This window comes from Amblyomma maculatum, chromosome 11 (assembly GCF_055883805.1).
Source record: "Amblyomma maculatum isolate TAMU_Amacu chromosome 11, ASM5588380v1, whole genome shotgun sequence".
Lineage (NCBI taxonomy): Eukaryota > Metazoa > Arthropoda > Arachnida > Ixodida > Ixodidae > Amblyomma > Amblyomma maculatum.
Window position 1 is genome coordinate 115,065,973 of NC_139354.1, and position 27,976 is coordinate 115,093,948.

A 27,976-nucleotide genomic window follows, 5' to 3' on the forward strand; every position below is an offset into this window, starting at 1 on the left:
TGCGTTCTAAGATTGGTTCTTTAAGCAATGCATTGGCACAGTTAAATGAAAATAATTATGACATCGAAAACCGATATCTGCGAAATAACACCCTTCTTCGTACCGTTGCTGAAGAACCAAATAAAAGCGCAGTGCAATGAGCAAAGTTTCAAATCTAATTTCTGAAACATTAAAGATTTATTGGCCATAAATTGAGCGGTGCCATAGGATCGATAGCCTACGCGATGATCATACGCGTCCTGTCATCCTAAGAAATCTTGGATTATTCCTAGAAAATCACGTCACTAAAAAATGCTTATCATTTCAAAACCCCTGGCTGTCATGTAACCGAGGACCACTCTATTAAAGTTCACTTACTCCTCAAAAACGTTAGGAGGCTTCACAGCCATTTTGTGATGGTGGTTCTACTGTAAAGCTGCCTTTCGATCCCATTTTGGTTGACAGGGTTCCTAATCTCTGGAACACTTCCTCGCATTTTCTTGAGAAGAACCTAAGCTACTCAACCGGACCCACTGGCTCGGCGTCTGCCACCTCTCCGCCGCTATCAGCACTGTCAAAATCCCGCTCCCTGACTGCCTAAATGCGGACATGAAAAGTTGTCTGTTTTGAACAATAATGCTTAGAGTATAACAAATAAATATACTGATTTCCTGTCCTTCATTATTTCTTATTTTCTGCATGTCGTAAGCATAACGGAAACATGGCTTCACGAGGGCATCGATGGTACCGGATTTACACCTCCTGGTTACGTGGTGATGCGGACAGACAGGCAGTACGGCAAAAGGGGATGAGTTGCAGTCTTTCGCTCTTTTGCTCTCAACGCAAGTTCGCAGTCCAGTCTGCCACTGCAGAAGTTGAATTTATTCTGTGTAGACGGTCTTTTAACAATCATTTCATTGTCATTAGTGTCGTTTACTGTCGTCCTGGTTCTGCTGTCGAATTGTTGCACGCCCTCAACGAATATTCGAGCAAAAAAAACTTCAATTTGTCTAATCAAATTTTGATGGTCGATTGTAACGCTCCGGGCATCCATTAACACGGCTTTCCTTCTCTGCTCGGCAAGCCAGGGTTTGAAATGAGCTTATAAATTTTTACCTGTTCTCTAACCTCAACGAAATAGTTGATGAAGCTACAAGGGATAATTCGCTTCTTGGCCTAATTGTTTGCGGGATCCAGAGCTTGTTGGAATTGTTATGAATGCAACGTTGTCGATGGCATTTCACTTTCACTGCAATTCCTGACTTTACACGAGCCGATGACGATTCTATCACCGAATCTCTTGCAGATGCCTTCAAACAGTTACTCACACTCAGCCATAGAGACGACATCGACTTTAGTCTCCTAGTTTGTAAACGTCGGTAAAAATTGCATACAACGTTTTTTTCCTTCCAAATCTAAGAAAAAAACGTTAAGGCTCCTTGGATGACTCGGAACATTTTGCATGCATCACTCCGGGTTCGACGCCTGGGGCGCGATAAGCGCCTTCGTGATCGTGCAATGTTTGTCAAATAAAATATTGCAAAAGAGGAGCTTCTTATGTTAATGTGGCGAAATACCGTTTTTTTTTTTCTGCTATATAGCTTGGTGATCATCTAGAAACCGATCCCCCCAAATTTTGGCTGTCAGTGTTGCTAAAACAGTCCACATCTTTATATTTCATCGTTAATAATGAAGCTCCTAATGATCCGGAAAAAATTGCTAATGCATTTTACCTAATGCTAATGTATTTTAATGCAATACCTTAGCATTGTATTGCTATCTGCCGCTGACGAAAATCTTTCCTTTGGCCCTCCTGGTATTAAAAACTCGATTGGTGATATTACAATTAGCGAAGAGGGTGTGCCTAACCTAACACATAGGCTGAACATAAAAAATCATCGGCGCCTGGTGGTGTAAAAAACCTATTAATCATTCGATATTCGTTATAGACTGCTCGATATCTAACAATCATCTTGGAGTCGATAATCTCTGGCGTCGTACCATCGTCCTGGAAGCTGGCGAAAGTGCTTCTATTTTTCCAATCCAGTAAAAACAGCTTTTACCTCATTTCATACGTATCTCATTGACCTCGTATTGATATAAAATATTCGAGCCCATATTCCACAAACATATAATTAAATTTTGGAATTGTAATAACGTGTCTCATTTTCAGCGCTACTTCTGACAAGGCTTCAGCACCTTCACACAACTAATTAACTTTTCGCACGAAAAAAACCCTGGATATTGGAGCCCAGGTTGATGTTATATTTGTAGATGTTTATGAAGTATTTGACAAATTACTATTTACTAGCGTGGGATAATTTATTCGGCGGTTTAATTTGCTATCAAGCGTAACCGGATGCACCAGCTCGCTTTTGCATTGCTGCTTGCTTGTTTCTTCCTTCCTTCCTTGAAGCGACACAGCACATGTGGCTTCCTTCAGTATCTACTCAAAGGCACTGCACGCTACCCATGACATTCACTTTATTAGAACCACAGCCTTAGGATGAACCTCGTGGGCTCCAGGAGCTTAGCATGCAATGTCGCCTACCCACGTTGTATGGGCTTGAGAGGCCGCATCCGCGAGCAAAACACGAAGGAAGGCTTATGTCAAGAGCGCGCCGTCTATTTCGCAATCAGACACAGCAGAAAAAGCTGTCAAATTAGGCGGTCGTCAGCCTCGTATATATCTCGCAGCAGATAACTATCGCTTAGCTACCCTGGCGACAGTCCCATCCACGCATAGCATCATTCGTGTTAAGTATGGGGGTGTCTGTACTACTGTTCTCCGTACTCTTTTTTACAGCCAGTCCGACACAGAAGCATATTAACGAGCCGCTTGATGCAAACAAAAAGAGAAATAATTAGGCACAGGCGACATTCGAACACACGGTCCCCTGTTTGCTAGACAGGTGTTTTAATGAGCACTTTGCTGATACAAGAGACAGGCACCTTACTCTAGCAGTAGGCTTCGTAGACTTCTTTCCTTAGTAGTGACGCGAATTTTTTCAAGATTCTCGTATCAGCAAAACATCGGTCTCCTTATCAGATAATGAGTTTTCATATCTGTATAAAATGCTGTCTCGTACATACCAGCGTGCCAGCGTTCGGAGATGGTTGCGTGTTAGGTCCCTATACGATTGCGACGGTCTATATATGTGTCGCATCTGTGTAATGAAATCAGAAGTTCCGCGCTTCCGTGTTTTCCCGGTAGAAAATTCCAAAACGCGTCAAGTATTAAATATCACAACATGGGGCGGGGTCGAGTGGTGAGGGAGTTATAGGGGCCCTCCTAATGATTTTAACCGGACCGTTATCATTGTTAATCGGGCCCTAACTGGAGGAATCCGAAACTTTCGACCATCTTGTTTATTTGTTACTTATGGCAGACCCCTGCAGTTGCGTTTTTATATATTCATCCTTTGGTTGATCAGTTGAACCTTCCTCCTTTTTATCACAACTTTTCAATACAGGACTTAACTTTTAGTCCCATTTCCCGCACTTACAAGCAAAAGACTACACGTTCACAGAAAAGCGTTTCAACACGACTGCGGTCGTGTTGAAAAGATTGCGGTCGCAACCGGTTTATCCGAGCTTCTCCAGTGGCCGTCGTTCGACCTAGATATTTTCCGCTCTGTTTCCTCGCTCTCCCAGTGGTCTCGTTACCTTGTCGAGAGTGTCTGGGGGTGTAGCTCAGATGGTAGAGCGCTCGCTTAGCATGCGAGAGGTACTGGGATCGATACCCAGCACCTCCACGAATCTTTTTCTTCTTCTTCGATGGCATGTCCGGCAACAAGGTGTTTCTGTCAGTTCAAAACATAATATATCAAATTCACTGTATACACGTGTGTTCTACGGCCATGAAAATAAGAAAAGGTGTAGCGTTATCTTTTTCTTTTTAGTGCGGTGCTATACATTCTATTTACTCCTACCCGACATGGTACATAGTGATCTCTCTCTGCCGCCCAGCACACCTCAGATCTAATCCAGTATGAAATAGCACAAAACAAGGGTGGAGCGGGAGCCTCAGTTCATAAGCCAGCCCAACGTTTCGACAAGTGGACTTGTCTTTATCAGGGCCCAAACAAAGAGAAGTCCATTCGTCGACGCGTTGTGTCGCTTGCGAACTCAGGCTGCCCCTCAACCCTTTTTCAGTGTTCTTTCGTACTGCGTAGCCATCTCCGTTCTCTCGTTCCACTTGCCGAGGTCTTTCATTTCTGACCGCAACTTTTGGATTAGAAAACAATCAACACGTTCTAAACAGCCAGTTACGTTTGTTTATTCGGTACAAAGTACTCTATATACCCATTGCATATCACTACCTCGCTTGGAATAAATGACACAAAGGAATGAAGGCTTCTATTAACGACAAAATGTTTGTTTTAAACGCATTCCACAGCCCACTGGTATCTATGCTCAAAGTACGGGAGCGGAAGTGAGGGAAAATGCGTCAAGTTCTCTTGAGAGTGAAGCATAGCCACCCTTTTCATAGAGCAATAGCCTGCTTGGTTCTATTTACCCAACGGTTGAGGATCGGCGGTTCCGCCACCTTGTTCACTTTCTACTGCCTCCTTTATATCTCACCATAACCAGTAGCATACGACCTCAAGTCACCGCATTATGTGAAAGACCAACGACATAAGTATATAATCCATTATTAAACAAGCCCCAAAAACGTTTCGGTTCGGCCGCACCGTATACGGCAATAAAAGCGCTTTGTAAACACGGCGACGTGCTCAGAACAGGAGCCTTCATTTGAGCGTGAATTTTCTCATCTTCTGCGTTTCTCTTGGGATGTGCGAGACGTCCTCTGATACCATCTGGGTACAGAACTTTTGAAACGTCCAATTTTGCCTACTGCAAAATAAATATGCGCCAGGTTTACGCCGTGTTTGCTTTTTTTTTTTTGACCATTCGGCAGCTGCATCGCACATCAGACAGACCGCCCGTATCAGAAAGGGCTAATTCTAGGAAAAACCATATATCGCGACTGTGAATAAAATTGCCGCGACATCTGCATTCAGTGTCCCAATGCGCTGCAAAGTGTGTGGCGGCGTAAAATATGTTAGAAAATATGTTCCAAAGTACTACTGCATTGCGAGTCTATTACAACATGCGAGATGACGTAACTTAGAGGGCGCAGCCAAAATTGCGCATCGGAAGTTGAAGATATACATTTGTGAAATTCTATTCAATGACCACAGCCGTGGAGGCGGCCCGTGCAGACTCCCTCGAGCTTTTCTAAATTGCAGACGATAGAGATAAGCTGTAACGAATGACTGTTGCTTGTGGTGTTTGGGTTATGAGAGTTCTGGCATGACAGGGGTTAACATGGCACTGAGCGAGCTTTCGGTCTTGGACTTATAAGCGGCCCTGCCACGTCGAGCGTAACTCGATACCATGGAATTTTCACCGGTTTTCTGCCCCCCTCCTCACAAGAAAGACTACATGTGGCAATTATCTCCAGTACTCTTCCTGACCAGGTTCCCTCACACCAACTTTGCTCAGTAGTGCATAAGATGTCCCTCATCACAAGTGCACTACAGCACGTACTACATTTACGCACATAGGGGAATCATTGCGTAGTGTTCCGATCATATTCACACACAATTGATTATTTCAGTACAACGCGACCACCCAACTACAGCGTGTAGTACCATAAAAGCCGCAATAATATTTGCTTTTTAACAAAAAAGTTATCACAAGTCAGTAATTTGCATTAAGATAACTGTACTCCACGAAAAGTGGAGTACAGGAGTACAGCGCTCGCATGCTAAGCGAGCGCTCTACCACCTGAGCTACACCCCCAGACACTCTTGACATGGTAACGAGACCACGTCAATAGCGGGAAATAGATTGGGTCGGGTAGTGGTATGTATTGACACTTCGTATATGAAACACCGCATGAAATAAAATACATGAAGCCGACGATGAAAAACAAAAATGTCTGTGGAGGTGCTGGGTATCGATCCCAGTACCTCTCGCATGCTAAGCGAGCGCTCTACCATCTGAGCTACACTTTTTTTTTTTTTCTTTATTGCCTGTTTTGAGTTCACATCAATTCAAAAAAGATCCACGATAATGGTAAAACTCGCAACAACCAGACTTCGGCTGTCACGAAAGGTTTAAAATTTTTTTAGGACAGCCAGTTCATCAAGCACACTGATCCAGTCAGGTGGATCAGAAAGCATCCGATACGTTTCTCTAAGGAGCAGCACACTCTCGATAAAGTTCTCGCGTACAGAACGCGTGTTGACATCTGCATGTTGCACCTGCATCCTTGTTTTCCACAGGCTGTGGAGGCTCAGGACCATGACTAAATCCAAAGGAATACCCTCACTCTCGACTGGAAGGAACCGTATGCCATACGGATCTAACGGAAGGTCTTTCTTTAGTGTTCTCTGGAGAACATCCCAGTGAAAGACTGGGTCCCAGCAATCCAGAAAGACGTGCTCGATTGTCTCTGGTTTTTTGCAAAGGAGACAGTCTGTTGTCCAGGGAACGAATAAGCCTCTTTCATGTAACCAGGTTTTAACAGGTAATGTGTTGGAATGTAGCTTAAAGAAGAACGTTTTAACTGAAGGCCTAACTGGCATCTTTTTCACACGCTTTAAGACATCCTGTCCGGGGCCTCCACGGTGTGGTGCACGGTAAATCGGCAACGGTATCATCACATCCAGAAGATCTTTGTACAGCTTCTTCTTACACACTTTGCTCAAGTATTCCATTGAAAAACGCGCATGCAACATTCTGAAAGACAAGACAACTTCGCGCATGTACCCTTTTAAAGCGCCACTCATATTCTCACCAGAACAGACAACGTATTCTGGAAGCATTTTACACAGTCGTACTTGCATGACCGTCCTCAAGAATTTGTCGTTTTGATCACGAAGGAAAAAAAAACGCGAGACAACCTGTCGCAAAAAGAGATGCACAAGGCCCAAGCCCCCCGCCTTAACAGGCAGAAAGAGGTTGGTTCTGCTGCACTTTTCCCATGTTGATGACCACATGAAAACGGCAAAGACACGATGAATTTTTTGAATGCTAACACGCGTCGCCGAAAGCACATTCATTACGTACCATATCTTTGCCACAAGGAAAACATTGCACACATAAGCGCGTGAGAACATTGACAACGGCTTGCCCTGCCATGAATCAGCTTTCTCTCTCGCTCTCTCTGCTTGGCCAGCCCAGAATGGGGTGGGATCTTGGTACGATTCAAGCGGCACGCCTAAATACTGGGTCGGCAATTTTGACCATTGCAAACGAGAAAAGTATTCAGGCGTAACATCCCAGTCTCCATGCCAGAAACCGGCACTTTTTTCCCAATTTACTTCACAGCCTGTCTGTCGGCAGAATTTTTCAACAAGGGCAGTAACTTCTTGAATGCTTTCTCTGCTTGAACAGAATACAGCGATGTCATCTGCATATGCCAGCATTTTGACCTGTGCTGACTGCAGCATAAAACCAGTTATACGTTCATTGTTTATGATAGACCGGCAGAGAGGCAGACACTCTTGACATGGTAACGAGACCACGTCAATAGCGGGAAGTAGATTGGGTCGGGTAGTGGTATGTATTGACACTTCGTATATGAAATACCGCCTGAAATAAAATACATGAGGCCGACGATGAAAAACAAAAATGTCTGTGGAGGTGCTGGGTATCGATCCCAGTACCTCTCGCATGCTAAGCGAGCGCTCTACCACCTGAGCTACACCCCCAGACACTCTTGACATGGTAACGAGACCACGTCAATAGCGGGAAGTAGATTGGGTCGGGTAGTGGTATGTATTGACACTTCGTATATGAAACACTGCATGAAATAAAACACATGAAGCCGACGATGAAAAACAAAAATGTCTGTGGAGGTGCTGGGTATCGATCCCAGTACCTCTCGCATGCTAAGCGAGCGCTCTACCATCTGAGCTACACCCCCAGACACTATTGACATGGTAACGAGACCACGTCAATAGCGGGAAGTAGATTGGGTCAGGTAGTGGTATGTATTGACACTTCGTATATGAAACACCGCATGAAATAAAATACATGAAGCCGACGATGAAAAACAAAAATGTCTGTGGAGGTGCTGGGTATCGATCCCAGTACCTCTCGCATGCTAAGCGAGCGCTCTACCATCTGAGCTACACCCCCGACACACAAGTGTAATAGCAAAGCCTCCTAATGAGCGTGAAGAGTTGCGCAAAGAGTCTACGCACCAGTCAGCACCCGAACTAGAAATGCAGGCGCTTTGCACTCTCCATTACCACTCCGGTGCTGGCTCTCGCTTTTTGTCGCCAGCGCCTCGCTGGGGCGATCTGTCTTTCCGATCACAGTCACGTAGCTGAGCGTTCCGCTGCACCTTCCTACCAGGCAGTCCTTTCATCATTCACTTTACTTCTTAACTTCCACTAATCTTAATTAATCTTCCATTAATAGGTTAATAATTACCATACCATAATCAGTGGTGTTCTAAACACTTTCTGCTTAAGATATGTTTAGTGTACAAATGTCATTATGTAAATAATGACCAGAATTAGTTCCAGCGGAGCAAAACACAAAGAAAATTACGAGAAAGAATTTCCTGGCCTTTGCGACATCTCCGTCTTGTGCTCTGTAGGAGGGCTACGCACCATGACCTCCTCATCACATAGCCCTCGATGCTTCAGAGAACGTATATCCTTTTAAGAGACCGTTTCTTGTAGCATACTCAGTTTTTTTTCAAGCAGCCGCATTCTGAATGGTGCATTGGCGCAAAATTGTGTAATGCTTGTTTTCAATAATGTACAGTCTTTGTCAAAAGTGTAGAGCAGAGCACAGGGGGGTGGGCTTATAAACCATGTAGTGGCGCTAATTTAGCGTTAGGGGAAAACATTCCTATTGGACAGGGTAGGAAAAGAAATCGTCTCACTATAAAGAGATTCGGAGTACAGCAAATGCATTACAAGCCACACGAAGGGGCTTAGAAGCAGACCCCCTGGGCTGTACACTTTTGATAAAGACTGTGCATTTATACTCAGGCCTTCTAGACTCTTAACATGTTCTATCTTAAAACATCCACACTTAAAGCTTACTTTTGACGCAAAACTAGATATTATATTTCTATATTGTTATCTCCTCTCGTTGTATATTGCTACATCCACTTACCTTATGAGCCCGTATCTATAGTTTATCACGTATAAGACAGGATATCATAAGTCTTGTACAGGTTAGGCGCACTGGTGAGACATAACTAGCGTTCTACAATGAAGCTGGCTTAGCACAATACTTCCACCGCTTCAGGTGTTTGATTCCATTGCCTGCTGATTAAAACCTAAAGGGGCTTCTTCAGAAAAAGAGGACAGATGGCGCGGCACTTTTTACAGATCGGTCTATTTATCCATGCGATGAATTTTATTTGCATGCGAACAATCTATCTTCGTACGAAGTTCGTACATTTTAGTTGTAGATAAGGCCGATTAAGAGCAGCAGAATGGCTTTATCATTGCGAAAAGAAATTGCACCCCAGAAATTTCCTTATGTTCGACAGAATTATGACGCCATGGTGCGGTTCGATAGGTTTTCAGCGGTGCACGTCCCGTCGATAGCTCAGTTGGCTTCGCGAAAATACTGCCGTATTTTCTTCGCATCAACGTCTACATGCCTGAAAGCCGTTCTGAATCGTGAGATACTGTGCAGGCCCAATAAAATGATCATGTCCAGCGGTTGCCCATCATCATCTTCAATAGGTAAAAATCAAATTTCGAATGCATCCACAGGTAGGTCTTTTTAAATTGTTCGTTGTAGACTGTCCCAGAAGAAGAATGTTTCCCAACAGTCTAAGAAAACGTGTTCGGTAGTTTCCAGTTTGGGGCATATGAAACAGTTTTCCCCAAGGTACAAACAAAAAAAATCTTTCATTTCTAAATAACTCTTAACTTCTAGTGTATTACTATGGAGCTTGAAAAAGAAAGTTTTTGCTGCCCCTGGTACTTTCGCGAAGCCGTTGTGGTTGTTATTGAAGTATTCAAGACACAAGACGAAGTGCCTGAGTGGCTTTCGAGAATGAAAGTGTTGGTGCAAATGCCTGATTTGTAATGGATCACGCAGCCCAAATCAGTGTGTGTGCGTGTGTGGAGTAATGTTCTTTATATGTAAAATCTGATAATAAATTAGGCAATAAAGAAAGAAAAAAGCCGATAACTCAGTTATTGCGATGCCCCTTGGCTGACAACCGTGTCTAATGGACTTTCATTGTCACAAGTTCGCTCATCAGACTCAAGACCTCCTCCGCAGCGTCTTGCTGCTTCAAAATTTATTTTAGTTTGTACACTTGTTCAACAAAATAATCACATACAGATCGTGCATCGACATCACAGTGTCTATAAGCCATCCTACTCCAAATACTGTGAAGGCCCAGTAGCATGATGAGGTCATACTGAAAATCATCATTAACAGTTAAGTACCGAATTCCACGTGGCGTCAATGGCGTCTTTTTTAAGTATCCTTTGTAACACATCGCAGTAAAACACCGCATCCCAACAATCCAGGAACACGTACTCAACTGTTTCAGGTTTCCTGCATAGTAGACAGTTTGAGCCCCAAGGTACAAAAGACCCTTTTCTTCCATTCATGTTTTGACTGGGAGGATTCCTGTATGCAATTTAAAAAAGAATGTTTTTACGCCCGGTGCAACAGTCATGTTTTTAACTCGTTTTTTTTTTTTTCTTTTTTTGTACGCAAACTTGCCATAAGACATATTATATAAACTCATGTAAATGGTTTTCCGTGAGGAACCGGAGCAGGCTCCCGCTCTTAGCGTTGTCGGTGAGCCATTTAGAAAAGTCATCTTCCCTTGTTGTGGTTAGACCCACTTCGCGCAGAATCTTTGTCCTTGATTCCCTTGTCCCTGCACAAGTCCATAGCAGGTGGCGGACATCCACTTCTGCAGCTGGTGTGGAACACTTTGGGCATGTTGTTGGTCCGATTTCAGCTTGCGATTCCCATCGGCATTTTACCGACGGGGTAAGGGCCGCCCCAGCTCTTATCCTTCTAAGGGAAACCTCCTCCAATCTCGTTAAGTTACGAGGGAGTGGGAATGTACACGGGGGAATGAGGGCACGTGTACTTTTCCTTAAAGAGGATGCTAAAATGGAAACAGCGGAGCGGGCATCGAAAGGGAGCCTGGTGGGGGGCGCATTAGTGTGTGGAACTTCGTGTGTGAGGTGGTCAACTTTTCTCTGCTCAGCGTTCTCAGCATTGTCTTGTGTCCAATGTATCTGGATGCTTATCTTTGTTTTTTTATTGAGTGCGTGGATTTCCTGGGTAACAAATAGCGTCTTCGTCACTTTCTTTAGTTGTTTTATGGCGGCTAAGGAGTCTGTATAGATGTGGGCTTCTGTGATCGAATCTATTTTATTTATGGCCTCCATAGCATTGCGGATTGCATAGAGTTCCATCACAAGCGGGTCCGGGTATTCTAAAAGATATTCTTTATGTACCTTTAGTTCGCTGTGTGTAGGACTAGTAGCTGCTGTTCTACCGCCATTTTCTATAATTGATGCGTCCGTATATGCAATTAAGGTACCTGGAAGTGCATCAACCAGAGGTCGAGATGCCAGCTTTTCTTTGCGACGAAGCCGAGTGGTCTTGTTTGTCGTGATAGTAGTGAATTCCCAAGGAGGGGGGTCAGCCATTGGTGGTGTTCGAACTGCCACTTCGTTGTACAAGGATGCTATGGGCGTAACGTACTTTCGCTTCATATCCCTTGTTGCCTCTCGTTGCTCAATTAATTCTGTCAACGTATTTATCTGTGCAAACTCTTGGAGAATAGGGATAGGGGTAAGTTTTGGTAAGGCCGTGATAGTGCGCATTGCGTTTCTATTTATTGTTTCCAATTTTGCCCATTGCCGCCTCGTGAGTCTTTGGAATTGGGCCTGGTATAGTATCCTCGGCTGTAACACTGATTGTACAAGACGTCTTGCCATGTCCGCTCGAGCTCCTCCTCCCCTAGACGAAATGCGTTTTATCAAGTTTAAGGAAGTCGCAGCTACTTTTTTCACTTTATGAAGCCATTGTGTTCCTTTGCCGGATTTGTGAATTTCTAGGCCAAGAACTCTCAACTCGTCCACCTCTTCCAGTGCCTGATTTCCAATCTTTAGGGAGACTCTTTGCGTTGCCAATTGTTTTCTTCCATTCTTGTTGGCAACATGAATGTAACTGGACTTTTGAGGTGATAATTCCAGGCCTGCACTTTGCACGTACTCATCTATGGTATTTAAAGCCTCTTGCAGATGCCGAATCTGTCTGTCAATTTGTTTATGAACAGACCAAATCGTAACATCATCTGCGTATATCATGAACCCCACTTCTGGTATTTTAGCTAATTTCCACGCCAATGGGATCAGTGCGATATTAAATAATAAAGGTGCTAACACTGACCCTTGTGGCACGCCTCTGTTCGAGGTGTAATTGCCAATTTGTTTTCCGTTTATCCGGATAGAAAACGTCCTGTCCTTAAGCAGATTATGTACTGCTTTTATGACCTGCAAGGGAATGCCCATACATTCCATGTTGCTAAGAATCTTGGCATGTAACACGTTGTCGTATGCCTTCGCCATGTCGGTAGCCACTACAGTGCGCACTAGGTGGCTATAAGGCGACACGTGTATGACCTCTTCAGCGAGCACAGCCAGTCCATTTTCTGTCCCAAGGTTTGTTCGGAACCCAATTTGTCGAGCATGGTATTTTTTATTACTTTCCAACCACCATGACAGGCGGGTGGCTATCATCTTTTCATAGATTTTGCAAATTGTGGGTGTTAGCGAGATAGGCCGCAAAGATTCTAGACTTGTGGGAGGTTTCCCAGCCTTTGGTATTGTTACCACCACCGAGTGTTTCCAGCCGAGTGGAATGTCTCCTCCTTGCCATACCTCATTTACCACATCCAACAAGCCGTCAACTGCGGCTCCTTCTAAATTCTTGAATACTTCATAAGGAATATCGTCATGTCCAGGCGCAGTTTTACCATTCGCTTCTTCTATAGCAGCCAATAACTCCAATTTGGTAAATGGTAATGTTATTCCTGTTTTATCAACCGCATCCACTGTCGGTGAAGGCGCCGGATAATGTGCGTGGTTCGGGAAGAAAAGGGCAGCAGCCTGATCTGCAAACTCTTCTGGTGTAAGCTGTAATGCGAGTCTAATACTTTCTGCATGATCTTTAACCTGCCGCCTCTTTTCCATGCCATGGAAAGTCCTCCAGAGGGCCTTGTTATTCGTTCCTGAGCCCAAACGACTGCACCACTCATCCCATCTCCTATGAGCCAGCTGTTTTTCATATCGGCGTGCCTGTGCCGTCACTCTGTTTACCTCAATTCTTCTTTGCACGTCTTCAGGATGGCGACCAGCCTGTATCTCGGCCCGCTTTCGGCGTGCCCAAAGTTTTAGTAGGTGCAGGTCGGGAGTTGGCTGATCTTCGTTCACTGTAGTTGTAATGGTGTGATCCTTGAGTACCGTTTGAAGGGTAGTAACGAGAGTATTCGGGCTAACTGAATGCGTTCGAGTATCCTGCCGTACACCATCCCAATGTGTAACAGACGCTTTCTTTCGAATTTATTTCATATGTCCCAAATTAAGACCAATACCAATGGGGACATGATCACTACCCCACGCATCTAATTCCGCCTGTCATAGTGGTGCACCAGGGCCCTTCCACCACGTCAAGTCTGGTGAGCGTGTTTGTGTTGCAGGTAGTGTTGCGACTCCTGGATGATTTAGCAGTGTAAATTTCATTTCTGTGAAGGCAGTATGAACTTGATCACCCCTTTTAGAATCATAATCATATCCCCATAAGGTGTGCGGAGCGTTAAAATCTCCACCGATTAGTATCGCAATTCCAGGGTATGAATGGCGAATATGCTTAACCCATCCAAGATTAAGCACTGTGTTTCTTGGCCTAGCGTACATGGACACTAATATAAGGGGCGTTTTGTTCGGACGCGTGAGTACAGCAACTACTTCCTGCTGAGTGTTGCACCACTTGCTCAAGTCAAGTGGCGTTTGGGGAATGTTGGCCCTAATGTAAACGGCAGCTTTTCCTGGTGTTTCGGCCTCTGCTCATGCTCGTTTATCAGGGATAGAAGGACAATGGTACCCTATATATCCTGTTATTGAATATAACCTATTGTGCTCCTGTATCAAGAACGCCCATGATTGTAGCTTACCGTACAATAATTTTGTATTTATTTCCCCAACTTTATTACAGAGCCCTCTGCAGTTCCATTGTGTAATCTGTTGCCACTTGTTTCGGCTACTTCTATCCATGATGTAAGCTGCTCTGAATGAGGTGTGTCAGTTGCGTAAGCGTGTCCAGTACCGCCTTCCAAATAGGTATGTTATCGGCAGGTTTACAATTCGGAGCATCCACTAACCTTGCTGTCGTACTGCCTGCAAGCGTTTCTTTCTGTTTTTCTGAGCTCTCCTTTCGTCGTTGCGCTATATGTGCTTTCTTTTGTCGCAGCTGTGCAATTTGTGCTGAAAGCATCGCAATTTCTTTTTCTATTGCATCCTGCTGGCTTGTGCAGTCTTTAAGGTCCGGAAAATCATCAGTAGTGAATGCCACTGTGCTCCGTTTTGTGCGTCGTTCATGTTTTAGCGTAGAAGCAAAAGATGCACTGTTCTGTGCAACCACCTCAACAGGCTCTTCTTCTTCTAGCGGGTCATCAAACAGCTCTTCGGCCAGAGTTGCAAATCTGTTTTTAACCATTAACGGTGCATATTGTTTATGTCGTCCAGCCCTTGCTAACTCGAGCTTTCGCTTTTTTGTCGGACACTGAGATGAAGTGATATCGTGATCATCAGATTTGCATAGGCCGCATTTGAATTTCGCTTCTCCAGATTCAGTTATGGACAAAATTTCTGCATATGACCTTCTCTGTAGCACCTGTAACAGTGAACCGGTCTAGGTTTGTACGTTTTGGGTCGCACTATGCGGCCATTGTAGTAGAATCTGTCCGGAAGAGTATCTGGTCCCTGTAATGTGATGAGAAAAGTGCCTCTGTTCCCCATACGACGTGCGGCTAACACAGTATGTGTTCCTGATATTAGGTCTCTGGCCACCGTCTCCGGGGAATCTTGTAGGTCTAGGTCATAGAGGACACATCGCTGAGTATTTGGACCTGACGCAAAATACGTCTGGACAGGAAGATACTCCTCTGTCGTGATTGGAATCTGTGTTACTGTGGTCATTTTGCGTGCATCCTCAATGGTGGCTAAATGTACTGTGACAGTATTAGATGCCCTGTGGCTTACAAACCCCTGGTAACTTGTGGTACCAAGCGCTGCGTCTATTACTCTCTGCATTGTTCTGGTGGGTATCTTAGTGATATCAAACTGCACTGTAGGTCTGATATGCACTCTGAAGGATTTCTGCAAGGCTGGTGTTGGATAAGCGGATGCTAGCTTATCAGGGGCGGCCCTTACCTTCTTTGCCGGTGGTGTGTTGACTGGTGGCCCAGGTAGTTTGACCAGCCGGGGTGTCGGTTGAGAAGCGTTAGTGACGACTTCCTGTTGCACATCCATAGCCTGATGTGTATCGTTTAGCTCGGGTAGCGGCCCGAGCGTTGTCCTCGTATTCGAAGTAATGTCTACGTTGCTCTGTGGCCAAGTGCTAGCTCCAGGTAAAGGCTCGTTACCGCAGCCTGCCGTTGTGCTTGCAGAAGTCACAGCGACTACCGGAGGGTCCATTGGCGTCCCCATTCTTGCCATATTATCAGAGCTGCGGCTCCGCCGAGTCCCAGTAGGCCTAGCAGCATGGCCGCGTCGGCATTCTGCAGCGTCTACCCGGAGGGCTGTGTCCTTGATGCTCTTCTTGCCACGCACGGGTTGTTTGGCCTTTATGATCTTCTTCAAGAGTTTGATTGCCGCTGTGTGGGCGCGGACTGCAGACGTAGTTCGAAATCTTACTGGACACGATGTAGCCACGGTGCTCAGCGACACGTCTTCTTCTTTCTTCTTTTTAACTCGTTTGAGCACATCTTGTTGTCAGCCAAGGGGCATCGCAATCACGATCTTTTACTGATGTATTTGTACCAATTCATGCAATAAAGAAAAAAAAAGCCGATAACTCAGTTGGCAGAGCGGTAGACTGTAGAGGCTCCCCGGCTGTGGATATCCATAGGTCGCTGGTTCGAATCCGGCTCGATGGAGTTATTATATTTTTCCTTCGTGCACTGACGTCTCATGATACTTCTATCTGCGGCTTTACAGAAGCCCTACCGAACTTAGAATTAAGATTCTTTAACGGCGCTTTGTCTCGAATTTTGAACGCGGTACAACCTTCATTATGTTGCGCCCCGAAAAGGCAAGCAATACCCGCCGTTTACTTATTAATTCAAAAAGAAACATATTTCCTCCCCCCCTCCCCCCCCCCCCAAAAAAAAAAAACATTACAAAATTCGTAAAGGCTTTATTTTCATCACACTAATCCAGCAGCACTCGAAGCGATAAATTTGTATAGTGGGGGTTCACGGCTACAAAAGGTGCCATCCCCAGATATGAATATTCGTCAGTTTTCCTGTCTCTGAGATGCAGCGAACGTAGTTCCACTGACAGCAAATGTGATGATGTTCTAAGTACTGTGTCACGAGAAGGAGTGATAGCGACGACAAGTGAGCGAAAATATTTCTTTTTGCCCAAAACTAAACCTCACAGTAAATGCTAATTGAAGCTGCTGAATTCCTTATCTCGGCCTCTAACTCATTGCGAAGCGCCTGTTTTTGGTAACAAGTGCTAGAGTTCTACCCAAAAATAAAAAGGCTAAAAATCCTAGCCTGCCCCTTCTTTTTCAAATATTATAGACCGTTATTATTCATTGCATATATATTGTGTACCGTATCATTTGTACTAGTCCAAGAGAAACTAAAAATTTAAACATCATATATCTATCACTGCCCATGTAAGCGTTCCTTCTCACTCTTCAAGTTCTCCGAATATATTTTTCATTCTGTAGCATTGTTCACTTGTCTTCGTACTTGACGCTCGTCCGTTGAAGCAACTATTAGCTGAAAAATTCTGCACACAATCAAACATATGCTGTGGTCTTGTTTATTGTCTTTTCCAAAATTAAAGAGGCCGAGGGATTTTTACCACTAGGTATTATACGTATTCTCAGCTTATATTTTGAGAAATGAATATTGCAGTAGCATATGAGAGACTTCCTGTGCTTCGCACAGAGATCTGTATTTGTTGTGCAGAGCATAATATCAGTGAATCCTGCAACGTTCTACGCTAACAGGCGGCGTCCTGGGACAAACGTTGATTGCTCACTCGAAATGCGTCGCTGGACGAATCCTCGTACGCGCGAACTTCGTATGAGAATTGTTGCATCTACTCAACATTACAATTATCAGAAAAGCTAAACGGCACAGCTGGTATTAGCTGAGTTCGAAAAAGAATAGAAGCACACTCTACGCTATCGCACTAGCAATCGATTCTTGCTAGCATCGCTGTTCTCCATGACACCTCCACATGGTTCTTGAAGACACCGTTGTTCACGCGGAGCTTATATCATCACAGCCATGCGCAGTGACATAGTCGGTAAGGAACAAGTTTTATTTAAAAAGAAAAGAATGGCCTTGTAAAGTCAGCTGCCAAATCGGATGGAATGACAGCTTTCGTAAAAAATGCCACACGGACGGCGGGTGCGCGTACTACATTGCCCTCGTGGACTTAAAACGAATGACGGAAAGCTTAGCTTGGACTGCCGCGAGCGCTGCGAAGCGATAGTCATTGGGTGCAGAGGCAATGCTTTCGGTACGATTGCGGTGGCTGACGATACTTGGTGTGCAGCTCACTTTGAGTGCTTTTTAGATTGTGCCCTATTGCCATGTACTACACAGTTCGATCATTGCACAGGCCTTTGTCGGCATTTTGCTTGCGGGTTGCGGCATCACGCGGTCGGGAAACACCTTGCGGTTCTCTTGTTGCCGGAAACCGAAAATGCAAGCGAATCTCCGGCAGCTCGCGTGCCTGAAGAGTTAAAAATAAATATATAAATAAATAATAACTCGCGTGACTGACGACTCTTGTTCGAAGGATGCAGATAAACCGAAATAAATATTTCGAATTATTATAGCGTATCCATGGTTCATATATGCCGATACATGAGGCAATGGTGAAAATAAGATATTTTCGCTGCGAACATTTATAGTGCTTCAGAGCCATAATCATTTTTACTAAGGAAAACAGTTTTTTCGCCGAAAGTTTTAAGGCGAAATCCTTTCTTATCCCATAATATCCAAATACTGATCTCAAAGTGAAAAGAGTGCCTCATGAGTAGAAAGAGCGCACACAGTGACAGAAAACGTCCTTCGAACTGGAACTTCAAGAAAACATCTTTCACTACTGAGAATTGAACTACTATCACCAGCCGAGGGTGCAATCCGCTACCCCCCACCAGACTCATGAGAAACCGATCGTAACTCTCCTTTTCTAGATTGAGGACTTGCATTTTTACATGGAGCTTCCCTTTAATTGTCACGGGTGGATCTAAAGAGGAAAAGGAAAAAGAATGATAGCAGCAATGAGAGTGATGCTGAAGTTGATTATCGTGATCATGATGGTAGCAGCGATTACAATCACGATGCTGATGTCGATAATGATAATAGTAGCGATGCAGTCAATGAGAACAGCCCTGTAAAGTTGCATTCGCCATTTCCCCTCTTAAAGATACTAAAGCGCAGTCCCGTAACTTTTGAGCACTTCTCTTAGAGAGCAAAAAAGTTTTCACCTAAGCGGTCTTTTATGGTGTTGAAAAGCTTGTATTCAAAATGAGTTGCATAGCAGACACACGGTGCTGGCGATCTCTTTTTAGCGTTTCCTTCGGAGGACGCTATCGAAAGCGTAGCGCTTGATGTTGAAATAAAACATCTGAGAGTAGACCGACGTATCGCAACATATAAATCAAATACGCGTGCTTTTACACGTTGCTTATAGTAAATTCAGCAACAGTATGTTCACAAATGTTAATTTAAAGAAGATGGCGCGCTTCCACACAGTCGGTTAGCCTTAGGTTAAGAGGCATTGTACGAGCCGGACATCTGCGGCAACGCCTTAAACATTTGACCTGCACATCAACGTCGAACTATGACAACTGTGCAGTTTTCGCATTAAGATTGCAAATATGAAGCACCTATAGTAGCCCAAATACGTCAATACATCTTCAATACGATGATCTCCATAGCTATCATCCCATTGGGACTGTGCAACGCATTTATCTTGCATTTAATTCATGTGTCAAATTTAATGGGTAGCATAGATAGATAGACTAAACTTTAATATCAACGGATAAGGTGATCTACCTCCCCCCGACACGCAGGTCAGGGGGGCGGGTGCTGCCACCTCAGATGCAGGCTGGAAGATCTTGTGTCCCAGCAGCCACTTCAGCCAGTTGGACGAACAGGAGCTGCACTCAGGGTCCGAGCTGTGCAGCAGGGTCTCCCAATTGTCTGTACTGCCTATACTGTGCCTCCCCCTGGGAGAATACGGGCATTCGCATAATATGTGGCCGAGGGTCCCTCTCACCCCACAAAGATCCCACTTATCACTCCTGGCCTCAGAAAACATGTGGTTCGCCATAACCGGGTGCGGATATGTATACGTTTGCAGTCGCCTTTTCTGAACATTGTCTAAAGCTGGCCCATACTAGACATAGAAGCAGCAGTAAAAATATGTGGAGGCCTTAAGCGCACTTCATTTAATAAAGGATTCGCCTATAATATTTCAACGCGAAAGCGTTTAAAACTCAATGTTTAGAAGACGATGAATGGATGTATTATGCTTTGAATTAGGCGGCGGCTCGCGCCACCTGTTGCAGCAGTGCCGTACTATCGAACGAATTTTCCAGTGAGCTCCTCATCGCAGGCAAGCAGGGCGGAAATGTTATTGTTACTCGCTGAACTATTACTTCCGCAGTTAGTTTCTTTCTAACGACGCACCTGAACATTGCCTGACAGTCATAAGGCAATGCACACAGTAAGTCCATCTTTATTCGGAGAGAAACAATGCGGTTTTGTGGCGGCGTGGTTGCGTGCTCACCTAGCACTTCGAAGGAACCGTCTTCTTTTCCTTAGATTTCCTCAAATCATTTATTGTTTTTTACTTTCTTCTAATCTTAACACTACAACCAGAACGCCGACACTGGCTTTTCTGCGGCACGGGGCCTTTAACGTTATAGCGCTAAAAACTAAGTAGACTATAGTGCATAGAACTGGTCAAGCAGCTTCCGTAGCATGTATCCTTCAACACTTTACATCGAAAGCAAGTGTACTCCTACTTAGTTCAAACAACGTATTGTCACGTGGTGGTGACAATGCGGTTGGCACCAATAAAGAAGATAGGCGTAATCGCACTGGAATCAACTCTTTATTAGGCTGACTTGCGCCCGCAAAACAACTAAACAACTTGGCAGCGGTTAAAGTAACCAGCGTGCTTTCTGGTCATGAACCTGGCATTACCCGTCGCACGCGCCAACGTTCAATTTAAAGGCGGCGAAAAAACATCTAAGCAAAGCCGCAAAACGGTGACTAGCATAACCTGGAACATTGCAGAAACACACGCGAGTGGCCGGAATCTTCTAGATACATCTCAAGGTATCTTGCCCGACAAAGAAAATTACAAAGCAGCATCTCGTGACAACGAGTACGAACAAAAAAAAATTGAAAATCGGTCCACGCTTCAGAATCAAAGTGGTGAAGCCGCATGCCTTCGACGGTTGAAAAAACAGCAAATAAACATTTGAATCATTAGCTGCAATATTTATTTTTTAACACTTTTCGTGATTGTGAAATTAGTTTCTGAGTTTAATCAATTTTATGGAAATGTTTCCATAGTAAGAAAATAAGCAGCCCTTTTGCCACGTCTCTCCAGAATGAGCGATGTCCAGAAAAGTGCGGAAAATCTGGAGGCCGAGATTTTTTTGACGAAAGCGAGCCGACGCACAGTATCGAAGGATAAGATAAATTTGAAGAATCTGGCATACTTTCATGTGCCAGTGGTATTTTGCTATCAAGCCTTATCGGCTGCACTAGCTCGCTTTTCTCTTCTGGCATGTTTGTTCCTCCCTTGTCTAAGATACAGCACCCGTGAGTTTCCACAGAATTCAGTTGGAAGCACCCCACACTATAAATGACCCTGATTTTGTTAGATCCGCAGCTTTCTGTTGAAACTAACGAGTTGGGCCCGCTTAGCGCGCAATCTTGGGAACTTCGGTAAGACAACTACAATACATTGCATGCGCAAACGCCTCATCTTCGAGAAAAAGGCGGAGGAAGGCCTACGTAACGAACTCCCTGTTACTTGACAATCGAGCACAGTCCTAAAATGGATGGATGGATGTATGAATGGAATATAGGAGCATCTCCTTTGAAACGGGGGGGGGGGGGGGGGGGGGTAGCAGTAGCTATCATGCTCATTTTTCTCCCTATATCTTAATTATTGATTTAGAATGGTTAACTAAACCATCATTCTATTTATTAAATTTTTGTTCCTACATTACTAACATTATGTCACTTCTCTGCTTTTAAGCCACCAATCTTTCAGTAACTTTTTGCTAGTTTCCACCGCCGGTTTATTCACCCGGCCACTGTTATCTCTAAACCCCAGAGCTTCAGGAACAGTGATAGCGCCTGCATCAACTTCCGGATGGATACCATTACATTCGAGTATAATATGGTCAATTGTTTCACTGGAGTTACCACATACAGCACATGCGTCATCTTCATTCTTAAATTTCTTTTTGTAGCTGCGTGTTCTAAGGCACCCTGATCTAGCTTCAAAAAGTAGGGCACTGCCTCTCTTGAGTTATCAAAGAAATCTTCCTTCAAGATCTGAATTTTCCATTTTCGGTATAATTCCACACTCTGTTTCTTTTCCATCGAATTTATCCAATTTTTACATTTTGTGTTTTTCACCTGTCGCTTAATGCTCTTTATTTCTCCGTCCTCGTGACTAGCATACTTACTAGTTAGTTTCCTAGTTCTTTCCTCCATTGTGAGTCAAGGCATTTTAAGTACAGGTATTTAAATACATTAGCTGCCCATCTGTTACTGTCCAATTTCCTCAGGCGTTCCTCATATAATATTTTACTCTGAGCTTCCCGTACTTCGAAATGGATGGATGGATGGAATATAGGAGTGTCCCCTTTGAAACGGGGTGGTAGCAGTAGCTAGCATGCTCATTTTTCTCCAGATATCTTAATTATTGATTTAGAATGGTTAATGGTTAAAGCAGAGTGAACTGCATGCCACCTATCGTCAGCTGCCGTAGTCGTATCGAGACAATTATATCCCACCAGATGCCTATCGCTTCGCGGCACTTGCAGCTGTCCAAAACGCGTTTTTCGACATTGGTGCTAAGTCTGTGACAGGTGCCTGCGCTATGGTTCTCTATAATAGTTTCTTGCGGCCAGTACAGAGGCGTGATAATCGAACAGTGAAGTTGCAAAGAAAAAGAAGAACGAGGCACCGGCGAGATTCGAACTCACGATCTCCTGTTTACTAGACAGGCGCTTTAACCAACTAAGCCACGGTGCCGCTGGAAAGAGAGATAACATTTTCATTTGTCTCCACTTCCCCTCAAAAGAGCATAAAATACATTCTAAAAGTTGTAACAAAGTGCAGGCTTTAAACTGGTTTTCATGCACAACTTCGCAAGAGCGAGGAGACACGAAAAATGCTAGAGACTGCCGACGGCAAGCTCAATTCAAGCAACTCTCGAACATTGCGCAACATAATCGGCGAGAAACGTTGCGATTAATATTAAAGGTGCGCTCTGAAGGGAAATCAAAAACGTTGAAGCTTGACTTTGCAGGTACTATAGCATTCACAAACTGCTTGCAGTGTTTCAGAAAAGCAGTTTTACTTGTTCAATTTTCTCTTCAGGCGTACATTATTTACTTTGATGACTTAAATGTAGCAGCAAATAAATGTGTTTATGGACACGTGCGTAGTAAGAATTCAAAGGCAATTTTGTCTGCAGTGTCTTTAATCCCTAAGTAAACTTAGACATCACATGCAACTGCCTCACAGCGTCGTATGTTTGCCGCTAAATTTCTAACTGCACATCAGCTGCCTAGCTGCCGCGACCGCATTATATTCGCGGCTGCGAATTAAGTTAATTTTTGGTTCTCAAATCTTCTCTGTACAATTTGTTGAGAGGCTGACATTACAGGTCATTATCCAGTGCTATTCACAATGAGAAGCTCCATAAAAGGGGCCTATTAGGCATTGCAATCGCAGTTTTTTGTCACGTACGATTTGAATATTATGCACTACCTATAGACAGATCATCTTTACCACGTTCATGTATAGCTGCGATTTGAGGGTAGTAACCAATCCTTTGAGCTGTTCAAAAAAGCAATCACATCCGAAGCCTCCTTTTACTTAGGTACTGCCAAGCGCAGGACTCCATGAAATCCTTGGAACTGGAATTTCTTCTTATGTTTCTTTAAAAGGATGTGAAATATGTAAGAAAATTTAGAAAAAGGAGCAACAGTTTAATGCATCATTGAAGCATGCGTATTCGAGTGCCGGTGAGAAACATCTTTCGGTTATGAGCTACCCATGAATGGAAAAGAATTCTTGAAAAGTGGAGCCTTGTGCATTAATACCTTGACACGGAGAGGAAACAAAGTATGTTGATAAAGTAACATATGACAGATACGTCACTAGATGATATCTCCAACATCTTTACCGTCTACTTTTCTTCAATTGAAACTGTTAATTTGACCGTAACTTGCAACTAGTGCCTTTTTCTACCAATGGGCTGGCTTTATCGTACAGAGTGCAGTGAGATAACGTCCGAAATATTTGGTGTGCGTACGACTCTTGACGTTATTTATAATGTAGCTTGTCGCTGAGATAATATATTCAGCTCTAGCTCACATTCTCAGTTAAATTTTTATTCTGGCGTTTTCGTCAAATAAAGGAAAGCAGCAAACGTTATCTGGTAATTTATGTAAACAGACGAAGAAAAGATTGAGAACTACAGGCAGATACCAGTATGGCCGTTTTTTGAGAATTCATTGATAAATTGTTGGCGCCAAGATTGAATAACAATCTTGAAAACCATATTGTGCTGTCTCCTGAGCAGTATGGTTTTAAAAAAGGATATTCCAAGCATACGCAAGTTCGGCCTTCCCGCAAATATATAGTTTTAAAACTCTTGGATTCAGGTAGCCCTGCAGCTGCCATATTCTTCAACGTTGCATAGGTTTTCAATTTTTTCAACTATCGTAAGTTAAAGGAGATGCAGTTGGTGATGACATGAATGGCCGACCTTAACACTACTATAAAGTTACTTATAAGGCCTCGTCAAGGTCTTTATTTTCGTAGTTTACAGTCCGATGCTAATATCAGTAATAGGGGCCAGATTTTATGCACTAAATATGTGATTTTTATAGAAACCAAGATTGGCGCCAAGATTGAATAACAATCTAGAAAACCATATTGTGCAGTCTCCTGAGCAGTAGGGTTTTAAAAAAGGATATTCCAAGCATACGCAAGTTCGGCCTTCCCGCAAATATATAGTTTTAAAACTCTTGGATTCAGGTAGCCCTGCAGCTGCCATATTCTTCAACGTTGCATAGGTTTTCAATTTTTTCAACTATCGTAAGTTAAAGGAGATGCAGTTGGTGATGACATGAATGGCCGACCTTAACACTACTATAAAGTTACTTATAAGGCCTCGTCAAGGTCTTTCTTTTCGTAGTTTACAGTCCGATGCTAATATCAGTAATAGAGGCCAGATTTTATGCACTAAATATGTGATTTTTATAGAAACCAAGATTGGCGCCAAGATTGAATAACAATCTAGAAAACCATATTGTGCAGTCTCCTGAGCAGTAGGGTTTTAAAAAAGGATATTCCAAGCATACGCAAGTTCGGCCTTCCCGCAAATATATAGTTTTAAAACTCTTGGATTCAGGTAGCCCTGCAGCTGCCATATTCTTCAACGTTGCATAGGTTTTCAATTTTTTCAACTATCGTAAGCTAAAGAAGATGCAGTTGGTGATGACATGAATGGCCGACCCTAACACTACTATAAAGTTACTTATAAGGCCTCGTCAAGGTCTTTATTTTCGTAGTTTACAGTCCGATGCTAATATCAGTAATAGGGGCCAGATTTTATGCACTAAATATGTGATGTTTATACAAACCAAGGGCCGCAATTTAACATTACGTTTCAGCCATTTAAAAGAAGAAAGTAGCCATTATCAACTTTAACAAATGTGCACATATTACGAGTTGAAAAGCGGCGAGAAATATCTGGCGCCATATCTCACTCGTCAACTAACACAAGTAACACAATGCTTGGCCATTCGTTGAGGGGGAACCTCAGTTCGCAAACTTAGCCAACGTTTCGAGTAGGGGACTTGTTTTCGCCTGGACAGGATGATCAACACTGGCGCGGTGTTTAGTTCGTGTTATTTTGGTTGTTGCAAATTACTATGTTGTATTTTTCAAGCGGGAGACGATGTTTTATCCTTATTTCTTGTTTCAGTTTCGTTTCTTTCAGCGTACATATCGTCATCGTCATTCAATATGATTCCCTATATAAGTGGCTTCACTGTGACGAATAAGGAGGGTTTTTGCATACTGCGCTTGCGTTGTATGCAAAAAGATGAGAAAGAGAAAGGATGTAAAGGGGAGAATGAAGCAGGACAAGGCGTGAAAGTCTGTTTCTATGCTAACGAAAGGCAAGAAAACATTCTTATACTCCTTGTACTGCTTCTTTCTCCACCCTCTCTTATCGAAAGCTCACAATATCACTCCACAAATATGAAACATGTGACTATTCTGAGAACCAATCAGAGAAACATAATGGCGCCAAATGGCGGCCGTGGTTGTCAAGGATACGGCCCCAGGCTATAGGCTTTTGCTGCGTCAAATGTTGCCTACGACAAAATAAATGTGCGATAAATTTTGTCATGTTTCTTTTGATTTGACTGTTCGCCAGCCGGCCACCACTCTACACCTCAGACCCCGCCCACCTCCCGCTGTCGTACTGCATAAAAAAGGGCTTAATTCCATTAAACCCGAATGGCGCCCATGTGAATAAAGTTCGTTTCAAATGTTCGTTTAGTGCGCTAATGTGACGTGAAGTTTATGACAGAAGAAAACATGTATAAAAAAATTCTGCCTCTTCTAAACTACCACTGCACTACGGGTCTAATCAAATCTATGAAATCACATAGCCTAAAGCAAATAGCCGTGGCTGCAGATCAGAATTTGTGGATATAAACTTGGGAAACTCTACCCAGTGACCCAATCTCTATTCAATGAAAGAGAGGGTGCCCACAGCTAGAAATGGTGCTCTGTAAAAATAGCCAACTGGCAAAAATGACAAATTTTTTGCAAAATCTTACATCACAATATTTCGCAGAATTCGGTTTCAACACCTATGGAAACACTAAGTATATTATCATGAATATGTGCACATTTTACGAGTTTAATATACGCGCGCAATATCTGCTCAAAAACACACACAAAAAAAAAACCCACACAGAGAGAATATTTGGAGCTCTAACTTCCTTAACATTGTTCGCATGCATGCATGCACATTGCTGTTGTGCCTGAAATATATCGCACACAACCGATAGCATAAGGCCGCAAGTTACCGAATTAGTGAAAAGCCGTCTACATAAATATACAGCCCAGCTTAAACTAAGCCCAAAAACGGTCGTTAGGAGGGCTTCACCTTACAGACGAAAAGCGGCTTCACAAAATGGCGACACGGCCTAAACCAGTGCAATGAATTCAGCTTTAATTGCCCTTCTTATGCGTCCTCTCGGAAAAAGAGGGACACCATCAGAAACCGGGCTATCGGGATTTTGCTTCATCAAATATTGTTTTATACATAGCATTTCCTTATACATAGCATTCATTGATTACGAAAAATCATTTGGCTCAGTAGAAACATCGGCGGTCATGCAAGCATTGCGAAATCAGGGTTTAGACGAGCCGTACGTGAAAGTGCTGGAGGATATATATAGGGGCTACACAGCAACCATAGTTCTGCATAAAGAAAGTAACAAAATTCCTATAAAGAAATGTGTTAGGCAAGGAGACACAATCTCCCCAGTACTATTAACAGCTTGCAAAGAAGTATTCAGAGACTTGGAATGGGAACAGATAGGGATAAGGGTAAATAGAGAATACCTCAGTAATCTGTGATTTGCTGATGACATTGTCTTGCTAAGAAACTCAGGGGATGAACTGCAAAGAATGATTGATGACCTCGACAGGAGAAGTAGGAATGTAGCCTTGAAAATCAGTATGCAGAAGACTAAGATAATGTTCAACAGCCTCGGGAAAAGAATAGCAGTTTACATTAGGTAGCGAAGTACTGGAAGTAGTAGGAGAATATGTCTACTTAGGATAAATAGTAACCGCAGATCCGGGCCATGAAAGGCAAATAACAAGGAGAATAAGATTGGAATGGAGCGCATTTGGCAAGCACTCGCAGATTATGACTAGCAGCTTACCGGTATCGCTCAAGAGGAAGGTATACAACAGTTGCATCTGACCTGTACTTCTCTATGGGACTGAAACGTGGAGGATAACACAGGGGGTTCTACTTAAGTTGAGAACAACGCAGAGAGCTATAGAAAGAAAAATGATAGGGATAACGTTAAGAGATAGGAAACGTGCAGAGTGCGTCAGAGAAATAACTCAAGTTACTGATATTCTAGTGAAAATAAAGAAGAAGAAATGGGCATGGGCAGGACATGTAGTGCGAAGAAAGGATAACCGATGATCGCTTAGAATAACAAACTGAATTGCAACGAAAGGAAAGCATAGCAGGGGGTGGCAGAAGGTTAGGTGGGCGGATGAGGTTAAGAAGTTCGCAGGGGTCAAGTGGATGCAGCTAGCACTGGACCGGGTTAATTCGAAGAATATGGGAGAGGCCTTCGCCGTAGAGTGGGTATGGTCAGGCTGATGATGACGATGATCATGGTT

At 43.5% G+C, this 27,976-nt stretch overlaps 5 non-coding genes across 5 annotated transcripts; 1 reads left to right on the plus strand and 4 right to left on the minus strand.

Annotated features, from left to right (window-relative positions):
* The first annotated feature begins 3,661 nt into the window (after positions 1-3,661).
* TRNAA-AGC (transfer RNA alanine (anticodon AGC)) lies at positions 3,662-3,734 on the plus strand. Its single transcript has one exon. It is a non-coding gene; the product is annotated as a tRNA-Ala (tRNA).
* A 3,896-nt stretch (positions 3,735-7,630) lies between these two features.
* On the minus strand, positions 7,631-7,703 carry TRNAA-AGC (transfer RNA alanine (anticodon AGC)). Its single transcript has one exon. It is a non-coding gene; the product is annotated as a tRNA-Ala (tRNA).
* A 142-nt stretch (positions 7,704-7,845) lies between these two features.
* TRNAA-AGC (transfer RNA alanine (anticodon AGC)) lies at positions 7,846-7,918 on the minus strand. Its single transcript has one exon. It is a non-coding gene; the product is annotated as a tRNA-Ala (tRNA).
* Positions 7,919-8,060: 142 nt separating this feature from the next.
* TRNAA-AGC (transfer RNA alanine (anticodon AGC)) lies at positions 8,061-8,133 on the minus strand. Its single transcript has one exon. It is a non-coding gene; the product is annotated as a tRNA-Ala (tRNA).
* A 14,342-nt stretch (positions 8,134-22,475) lies between these two features.
* TRNAT-AGU (transfer RNA threonine (anticodon AGU)) lies at positions 22,476-22,549 on the minus strand. Its single transcript has one exon. It is a non-coding gene; the product is annotated as a tRNA-Thr (tRNA).
* Positions 22,550-27,976: the final 5,427 nt, after the last annotated feature.